The following is an 11,358-nucleotide window of genomic DNA, read 5'->3' on the forward strand; positions in this document are numbered from 1 at the left end:
AATTTCAGAACACTGCATGTGAATAAGGAATTTCACAGCAATGAGAAAATTTCAATTTCACGATTATACATCACCAAGGTTATGTGAAACTGTACTGTGATCTCATAAATGGTTAATTGATAAAATTCCCATTTAGCCTCTATTTCAACAACCATTTAGACTGCTAAATTCAATTATTAACATAGATATTCCTGCAAGAAAGTCAATGAAAAACGGTCAGTTTCACTTCATCCTCAGTTTTTGAAAACTCAATGTGAGAGGTGATGTTGAATTAGCATTTTCACTGTGTCATTCTCAATGTATTATCACTTCACAAAGAAGTTTCAGTTGTAGAACTCAAAGGAAGTATGACAAAACAGAGTAGACAATGCAAAATCCCACAGTTTGGGAATCCTTAGTTTGAGAGACACAAATTTGATAGAGGTTTACTGGTAGAAAACCAAAACTTCCTTGATTAAAACATTTATGACATCCAGGATTTCCTGTTAGAAGTGGCTTTTTGAGCAATGAATCTCCCATTCGTAGGATAGAATTTCCTGGAGAATGTGTTATCATAAAAATTGCAAATAGTAAATGACTCTCAAATCCAAAGGAGGAAAATGAAATGAAGTTCAGTGTTTAAAATTTTATCCTGCCTTAACTGCAATACTTTGCATTAAAAATCACGTTTGGGAAGTCTGGTTGCTTTTCAGAAACTGATCATTGAAAAATATAACATATCTTGGAACATCTGTTGAATTCAGGTTGGTACACTACAAGTGCAATCTGGCATAATAATGTAATGATTCTCTTGACCCAAGGTTCCAGAATATTCTGAGAAAAGGAATGGAGACATGAAATCAGTTTAATGTATTTATTCTCAATCAAACAGAAATTGAAATTTGGAAATATTTAAAACCCCATAGATTAATTCAGTAAATGAAAGGAATCCCGTGTAATTTTCTTTTCTGAAGGGAGATTTTGGAAGACAGAAGATGAGATGGGCTTTAAAATTCGAATTTTCCTTGGCACAAGGTAAATACATTGACTTCATGTAGTCCCATCACATGTGGTACACGAAGATGGTGCACTGAAAGAACACACTAGAAATTTGTAAGTCAAACAATTTCACAGACACTCTTTCAGATGCAATAGTTTACTTTGTGTATGGATGCAAAACCACAAAATTTCATTTCAGAAATCAGTCAGAGAATTCATAATTTCTCTCACTATTTTTTTGGAGCAAGAACTATCTTACTCGAAGAGAAATAGAATTGTCCTGAAAAAGGATTGTGATGACATGACTTTAATTCATAAAATTAATTTGATACTCAGAATGAGGAAAACGAAAGGAAACTCAAAACTCAGAAGTGCCCCTAGCCTCAAGTTCGAATAACTAATGTTTGAAATGGAGGCTGTAAGAATTCAGATATTTTCCATGTAATTTGTTCAGTTGAAGTTAGATTAGAATTGAAAATCGGTTCTCTGAAGAAAGAATGTCAGCACTGTATCAGTTTGCACTTCAGAATAGTACTATACGAAAACTCAATGCCATCATATTGTTATGTCAGATATGGACATCTAAATAATGAATTTTCCTATGTGAATGAAAATTAGCAAATAAAGTATTAGTTTTGGCCTACGTTTCAGTTATGATGACTTTTACATCGAAGAATTTTAGTAACATATAGATTCTACCACGAAACAGATTGAATAATGGTCATTATCCATTATTGTACCGCACCATTGCATGTAGTACACAGAACCGCAGAAATGAGAAAAAAGAACAGACATTTGAGAACCAAACAATTTGGCAGACATTGCTTTTGAGGCCTTAATTTCCTTCAGGTATGACTGACCAAACATGAAGTTTCATTTCTGAATTGGGCCTCAGACATCAGATTTTCTTTCAAAATTTTATTTTCGAGCATGGAAACTCTGATTAGAATAGAAAGAGAAAAGCAATGAAAACAATTGTGGTCACACGGTTTTAGGTCTGTAATTTAATTTCCAAAGCAAACTGATGAAAATGAAGAGAAATTCAAAAATCTGAATATTCCCCTGACCTTTAATTCAAATAAGACACTTCTGAAACATTGAAGTGTAGTACTCTGAACTATAAGAAGAAAAATATATTGTTTGAAGTCAGATTTAATTTCAAAACACTGCTTGTGAAGAAAGAAAGTCATAGCAATGGGAAAATTTCAATTTCAAAATAATACATCACAAATGTGATGTGACACAGTAGCGTAGTCTCTAAAACAGAGAGGGAAATACGAACAGTTTGGCTAGAATTTCGACAAACATTTGTGTAATGTAATTCAATTAGGAACACAAAGATTCCTTCAAGACAGTCAATGAAAAATGATCATTTCCACTTCATCCTCAGTTTTTGAATGCTGAATGTGAGATACGATGATGAATTAAAATTTACGCTGTCATTCTCAATGTATTATCACCTCACAAAGAAGTTTCAGTCTTAGAACTCGAAGGAAGCATGACAAAAAAGACTGGACATTGCAAAATCCCACAGGTTGGGAATCCCTCGTTTCAGAGATACAAATTTAATACATGCTTACTGGTTGAAACCCAAAACTTACTTGATTAAAACATTCATGAAATCCAGATTTCCTATAAGAAGTGTATTTTATTATCCATGAATCTCCGACTCGAAGGAAAGGATTTCATGGACAATGTATTATCATAAATATTAAAATAGTAAATGGCTCTCAAAACCAAATGAGGAAAATGAAAAGAAATTCAGAGTTTCCAATTTGATGCTGCCTAAACTGCAATACTTTGAGTCAAAATTTACGTTTTGGAACTGTGCTTTCTTTTCAGTAACTGATCATTGAAAAATATCACAGACCATGGAAGATGTGTTGAATTCAGTTTGCTACACTACAAGTGCAATCTGGCATAGTAATGTAATGATGCTATTGATGCAAGGATCCAGAATATTCGAAGAAAAGGAATGTAGACATCCAATCATTTAGTATGCCGTGATACTCAATTAAACAGAAACTGAAATTTTGAAGTATTTAACACCCCATAGAATAATAAAGTACATAAAAAGATTCACTTGTACTTTTGTATTCTGAAGTGAGATTTTTTATGGCAGAAGATTAGATGGGATTTACAATTCGAATTTTCCTTGGCATAATGTAAATACATTGACCTCATGTACTCCCATCATATGTGGTACACGAAGACAGTGCATTGAAAGAACACACTAGAAATTTGTAAGTCAAACAATTTCACATGCACTCCTTTCAGAGGTCATAGTTTACTTTTTGTATGGATGCAAAACCACAAAATTTCATTTCAGAAATCAGTCAGAGAATGCAGAATTTCTATCACAATTTGTTTTTGTAAGCAAGAACAATCTCACACGAACAGAAATAGAATTGGCCTGGAACAGGATGGTGATGACATGACTTTAGTTCATAAAATTAATTTGATACTCAAAATGAGGAAAACGAAAGGAAATTCAAAATTCAGAAATGTCCCCTATCCTCAAGTTCAAATAACTGATTTTTGAAATGTAGCCTTTTAGAACTCAGATCTATTCCATGTAAAATTGTTCAACTGAACTCAGGTTCGAGTTCAAAATTGATTCTCAGAAGACAGAATGTCAGCACAGTATTCATTTTCACCTCAGAATACTACTATAATAAACTCAGTGCCATCACACTCTTATGTAAGATATGGAATGGAGAATTCTGAATTGTTCTAGGTGAAAGAAAATGCGTATATAAAACATTTGATTTGCCCTAAATTTCAGCTGGGATTCTTTTTAAATCAAAGTATTTTTGTAATACATATACTCTGTCATGTAATAAAATGAATTTTGATCATTATCCATTATTGTACCGCGTCATTGCACATAGTACACAGTATTGCGGGAATGAGAATACAGACCAGACATTTGACAACCAAACCATTTGGCATACCCTCCTTTTGAGACCTTAATTTCCTTCAGGTATGAGTGAAAAACATGAAGTTTCATTTCAGAAATCGGCCTTAGAAATCAGAATTTTCTTTCAAAATTCTGTTTTCCAGCATGTACTCTCTAATTCGAATTGAAACAGTAAAGCAAAGAAAACAATTGTAATCACATGCTCTTAGGTCTGTAATTTAATTTCAAAAGCACACTGAGGAAAATCAAGAGAAATCCACAAATCTGAATGTTCCCCTGACCATTAATTCTAATAAGAACTTTTGAAACATTTAATTGTAGTACTCTGAAGTTGTAGAAGAAAAATTGTTTGTTTGAAATCAGATTTAATTTCAGAACACTGCATGTGAATAAGGAATTTCACAGCAATGAGAAAATTTCAATTTCACGATTATACATCACAAAGGTTATGTGAAACTGTACTGTTATCTCATAAATGGTCAATTGATAAAATTCCCATTTAGCCTCTATTTCAACAACCATTTAGACTGCTAAATTCAATTATTAACATAGATATTCCTGCAAGAAAGTCAATGAAAAACGGTCAGTTTCACTTCATCCTCAGTTTTTGAAAACTCAATGTGAGAGGTGATGTTGAATTAGCATTTTCACTGTGTCATTCTCAATGTATTATCACTTCACAAAGAAGTTTCAGTTGTAGAACTCAAAGGAAGTATGACAAAACAGAGTAGACAATGCAAAATCCCACAGTTTGGGAATCCTTAGTTTGAGAGACACAAATTTAATAGAGGTTTACTGGTAGAAAACCAAAACTTCCTTGATTAAAACATTTATGACATCCAGGTTTTCCTGTTAGAAGTGGCTTTTTGAGCAATGAATCTCCCATTCGTAGGATAGAATTTCCTGGAGAAGGTGTTATCATAAAAATTGCAAATAGTAAATGACTCTCAAATCCAAAGGAGGAAAATGAAATGAAGTTCAGAGTTTAAAATTTTATCCTGCCTTAACTGCAATACTTTGCATTAAAAATCACGTTTGGGAAGTCTGGTTGCTTTTCAGAAACTGATCATTGAAAAATATAACATATCTTGGAACATCTGTTGAATTCAGGTTGGTACACTCCAAGTGCAATCTGGCATAATAATGTAATGATTCTCTTGACCCAAGGTTCCAGAATATTCTGAGAAAAGGAATGGAGACATGAAATCAGTTTAATGTATTTATTCTCAATCAAACAGAAATTGAAATTTGGAAATATTTAAAACCCCATAGATTAATTCAGTAAATGAAAGGAATCCCTTGTAATTTTCTTTTCTGAAGGGAGATTTTGGAAGACAGAAGATGAGATGGGCTTTAAAATTCGAATTTTCCTTGGCACAAGGTAAATACATTGACTTCATGTAGTCCCATCACATGTGGTACACGAAGATGGTGCACTGAAAGAACACACTAGAAATTTGTAAGTCAAACAATTTCACAGACACTCTTTCAGATGCAATAGTTTACTTTGTGTATGGATGCAAAACCACAAAATTTCATTTCAGAAATCAGTCAGAGAATTCATAATTTCTCTCACTATTTTTTTGGAGCAAGAACTATCTTACTCGAAGAGAAATAGAATTGTCCTGAAAAAGGATTGTGATGACATGACTTTAATTCATAAAATTAATTTGATACTCAGAATGAGGAAAACGAAAGGAAACTCAAAACTCAGAAGTGCCCCTAGCCTCAAGTTCGAATAACTAATGTTTGAAATGGAGGCTGTAAGAATTCAGATATTTTCCATGTAATTTGTTCAGTTGAAGTTAGATTAGAATTGAAAATCGGTTCTCTGAAGAAAGAATGTCAGCACTGTATCAGTTTTCACTTCAGAATAGTACTATACGAAAACTCAATGCCATCATATTGTTATGTCAGATATGGACTCTAAATAATGAATTTTCCTATGTGAATGAAAATTAGCAAATAAAGTATTAGTTTTGGCCTACGTTTCAGTTATGATGACTTTTACATCGAAGAATTTTAGTAACATATAGATTCTACCACGAAACAGATTGAATAATGGTCATTATCCATTATTGTACCGCACCATTGCATGTAGTACACAGAACCGCAGAAATGAGAAAAAAGAACAGACATTTGAGAACCAAACAATTTGGCAGACATTGCTTTTGAGGCCTTAATTTCCTTCAGGTATGACTGACCAAACATGAAGTTTCATTTCTGAATTGGGCCTCAGACATCAGATTTTCTTTCAAAATTTTATTTTCGAGCATGGAAACTCTGATTAGAATAGAAAGAGAAAAGCAATGAAAACAATTGTGGTCACACGGTTTTAGGTCTGTAATTTAATTTCCAAAGCAAACTGATGAAAATGAAGAGAAATTCAAAAATCTGAATATTCCCCTGACCTTTAATTCAAATAAGACACTTCTGAAACATTGAAGTGTAGTACTCTGAACTATAAGAAGAAATATATTGTTTGAAGTCAGATTTAATTTCAAAACACTGCTTGTGAAGAAAGAAAGTCATAGCAATGGGAAAATTTCAATTTCAAAATAATACATCACAAATGTGATGTGACACAGTAGCGTAGTCTCTAAAACAGAGAGGGAAATACGAACAGTTTGGCTAGAATTTCGACAAACATTTGTGTAATGTAATTCAATTAGGAACACAAAGATTCCTTCAAGACAGTCAATGAAAAATGATCATTTCCACTTCATCCTCAGTTTTTGAATGCTGAATGTGAGATACGATGATGAATTAAAATTTACGCTGTCATTCTCAATGTATTATCACCTCACAAAGAAGTTTCAGTCTTAGAACTCGAAGGAAGCATGACAAAAAAGACTGGACATTGCAAAATCCCACAGGTTGGGAATCCCTCGTTTCAGAGATACAAATTTAATACATGCTTACTGGTTGAAACCCAAAACTTACTTGATTAAAACATTCATGAAATCCAGATTTCCTATAAGAAGTGTATTTTATTATCCATGAATCTCCGACTCGAAGGAAAGGATTTCATGGACAATGTATTATCATAAATATTAAAATAGTAAATGGCTCTCAAAACCAAATGAGGAAAATGAAAAGAAATTCAGAGTTTCCAATTTGATGCTGCCTAAACTGCAATACTTTGAGTCAAAATTTACGTTTTGGAACTGTGCTTTCTTTTCAGTAACTGATCATTGAAAAATATCACAGACCATGGAAGATGTGTTGAATTCAGTTTGCTACACTACAAGTGCAATCTGGCATAGTAATGTAATGATGCTATTGATGCAAGGATCCAGAATATTCGAAGAAAAGGAATGTAGACATCCAATCATTTAGTATGCCGTGATACTCAATTAAACAGAAACTGAAATTTTGAAGTATTTAACACCCCATAGAATAATAAAGTACATAAAAAGATTCACTTGTACTTTTGTATTCTGAAGTGAGATTTTTTATGGCAGAAGATTAGATGGGATTTACAATTCGAATTTTCCTTGGCATAATGTAAATACATTGACCTCATGTACTCCCATCATATGTGGTACACGAAGACAGTGCATTGAAAGAACACACTAGAAATTTGTAAGTCAAACAATTTCACATGCACTCCTTTCAGAGGGCATAGTTTACTTTGTGTATGGATGCAAAACCACAAAATTTCATTTCAGAAATCAGTCAGAGAATTCAGAATTTCTATCACAATTTGTTTTTGTAAGCAAGAACAATCTCACACGAACAGAAATAGAATTGGCCTGGAACAGGATGGTGATGACATGACTTTAGTTCATAAAATTAATTTGATACTCAAAATGAGGAAAACGAAAGGAAATTCAAAATTCAGAAATGTCCCCTATCCTCAAGTTCAAATAACTGATTTTTGAAATGTAGCCTTTTAGAACTCAGATCTATTCCATGTAAAATTGTTCAACTGAACTCAGGTTCGAGTTCAAAATTGATTCTCAGAAGACAGAATGTCAGCACAGTATTCATTTTCACCTCAGAATACTACTATAATAAACTCAGTGCCATCACACTCTTATGTAAGATATGGAATGGAGAATTCTGAATTGTTCTAGGTGAAAGAAAATGCGTATATAAAACATTTGATTTGCCCTAAATTTCAGCTGGGATTCTTTTTAAATCAAAGTATTTTTGTAATACATATACTCTGTCATGTAATAAAATGAATTTTGATCATTATCCATTATTGTACCGCGTCATTGCACATAGTACACAGTATTGCGGGAATGAGAATACAGACCAGACATTTGACAACCAAACCATTTGGCATACCCTCCTTTTGAGACCTTAATTTCCTTCAGGTATGAGTGAAAAACATGAAGTTTCATTTCAGAAATCGGCCTTAGAAATCAGAATTTTCTTTCAAAATTCTGTTTTCCAGCATGTACTCTCTAATTCGAATTGAAACAGTAAAGCAAAGAAAACAATTGTAATCACATGCTCTTAGGTCTGTAATTTAATTTCAAAAGCACACTGAGGAAAATCAAGAGAAATCCACAAATCTGAATATTCCCCTGACCATTAATTCTAATAAGAACTTTTGAAACATTTAATTGTAGTACTCTGAAGTTGTAGAAGAAAAATTGTTTGTTTGAAATCAGATTTAATTTCAGAACACTGCATGTGAATAAGGAATTTCACAGCAATGAGAAAATTTCAATTTCACGATTATACATCACAAAGGTTATGTGAAACTGTACTGTTATCTCATAAATGGTCAATTGATAAAATTCCCATTTAGCCTCTATTTCAACAACCATTTAGACTGCTAAATTCAATTATTAACATAGATATTCCTGCAAGAAAGTCAATGAAAAACGGTCAGTTTCACTTCATCCTCAGTTTTTGAAAACTCAATGTGAGAGGTGATGTTGAATTAGCATTTTCACTGTGTCATTCTCAATGTATTATCACTTCACAAAGAAGTTTCAGTTGTAGAACTCAAAGGAAGTATGACAAAACAGAGTAGACAATGCAAAATCCCACAGTTTGGGAATCCTTAGTTTGAGAGACACAAATTTAATAGAGGTTTACTGGTAGAAAACCAAAACTTCCTTGATTAAAACATTTATGACATCCAGGTTTTCCTGTTAGAAGTGGCTTTTTGAGCAATGAATCTCCCATTCGTAGGATAGAATTTCCTGGAGAAGGTGTTATCATAAAAATTGCAAATAGTAAATGACTCTCAAATCCAAAGGAGGAAAATGAAATGAAGTTCAGAGTTTAAAATTTTATCCTGCCTTAACTGCAATACTTTGCATTAAAAATCACGTTTGGGAAGTCTGGTTGCTTTTCAGAAACTGATCATTGAAAAATATAACATATCTTGGAACATCTGTTGAATTCAGGTTGGTACACTACAAGTGCAATCTGGCATAATAATGTAATGATTCTCTTGACCCAAGGTTCCAGAATATTCTGAGAAAAGGAATGGAGACATGAAATCAGTTTAATGTATTTATTCTCAATCAAACAGAAATTGAAATTTGGAAATATTTAAAACCCCATAGATTAATTCAGTAAATGAAAGGAATCCCTTGTAATTTTCTTTTCTGAAGGGAGATTTTGGAAGACAGAAGATGAGATGGGCTTTAAAATTCGAATTTTCCTTGGCACAAGGTAAATACATTGACTTCATGTAGTCCCATCACATGTGGTACACGAAGATGGTGCACTGAAAGAACACACTAGAAATTTGTAAGTCAAACAATTTCACAGACACTCTTTCAGATGCAATAGTTTACTTTGTGTATGGATGCAAAACCACAAAATTTCATTTCAGAAATCAGTCAGAGAATTCATAATTTCTCTCACTATTTTTTTGGAGCAAGAACTATCTTACTCGAAGAGAAATAGAATTGTCCTGAAAAAGGATTGTGATGACATGACTTTAATTCATAAAATTAATTTGATACTCAGAATGAGGAAAACGAAAGGAAACTCAAAACTCAGAAGTGCCCCTAGCCTCAAGTTCGAATAACTAATGTTTGAAATGGAGGCTGTAAGAATTCAGATATTTTCCATGTAATTTGTTCAGTTGAAGTTAGATTAGAATTGAAAATCGGTTCTCTGAAGAAAGAATGTCAGCACTGTATCAGTTTGCACTTCAGAATAGTACTATACGAAAACTCAATGCCATCATATTGTTATGTCAGATATGGACTCTAAATAATGAATTTTCCTATGTGAATGAAAATTAGCAAATAAAGTATTAGTTTTGGCCTACGTTTCAGTTATGATGACTTTTACATCGAAGAATTTTAGTAACATATAGATTCTACCACGAAACAGATTGAATAATGGTCATTATCCATTATTGTACCGCACCATTGCATGTAGTACACAGAACCGCAGAAATGAGAAAAAAGAACAGACATTTGAGAACCAAACAATTTGGCAGACATTGCTTTTGAGGCCTTAATTTCCTTCAGGTATGACTGACCAAACATGAAGTTTCATTTCTGAATTGGGCCTCAGACATCAGATTTTCTTTCAAAATTTTATTTTCGAGCATGGAAACTCTGATTAGAATAGAAAGAGAAAAGCAATGAAAACAATTGTGGTCACACGGTTTTAGGTCTGTAATTTAATTTCCAAAGCAAACTGATGAAAATGAAGAGAAATTCAAAAATCTGAATATTCCCCTGACCTTTAATTCAAATAAGACACTTCTGAAACATTGAAGTGTAGTACTCTGAAGTATAAGAAGAAATATATTGTTTGAAGTCAGATTTAATTTCAAAACACTGCTTGTGAGGAAAGAAAGTCATAGCAATGGGAAAATTTCAATTTCAAAATAATACATCACAAATGTGATGTGACACAGTAGCGTAGTCTCTAAAACAGAGAGGGAAATACGAACAGTTTGGCTAGAATTTCGACGAACATTTGTGTAATGTAATTCAATTAGGAACACAAAGATTCCTTCAAGACAGTCAATGAAAAATGATCATATCCACTTCATCCTCAGTTTTTGAATGCTGAATGTGAGATACGATGAAGAATTAAAATTTACGCTGTCATTCTCAATGTATTATCACCTCACAAAGAAGTTTCAGTCTTAGAACTCGAAGGAAGCATGCCAAAAAAACTGGACATTGCAAAATCCCACAGGTTGGGAATCCCTCGTTTCAGAGATACAAATTTAATACATGCTTACTGGTTGAAACCCAAAACTTACTTGATTAAAACATTCATGAAATCCAGATTTTCCTATAAGAAGTGTATTTTATTATCCATGAATCTCTCACTCGAAGGAAAGGATTTCATGGACAATGTATTATCATAAATATTAAAATAGTAAATGGCTCTCAAAACCAAATGAGGAAAATGAAAAGAAATTCAGAGTTTCCAATTTGATGCTGCCTAAACTGCAATATTTGAGTCAAAATTTACGTTTTGGAACTGTGCTTTCTTTTCAGTAACTGATCATTGAA

This window comes from Macrotis lagotis, unplaced genomic scaffold (genome assembly GCF_037893015.1).
Source record: "Macrotis lagotis isolate mMagLag1 unplaced genomic scaffold, bilby.v1.9.chrom.fasta BILBYCTG497, whole genome shotgun sequence".
Taxonomy (NCBI): Eukaryota; Metazoa; Chordata; class Mammalia; order Peramelemorphia; family Peramelidae; genus Macrotis; species Macrotis lagotis.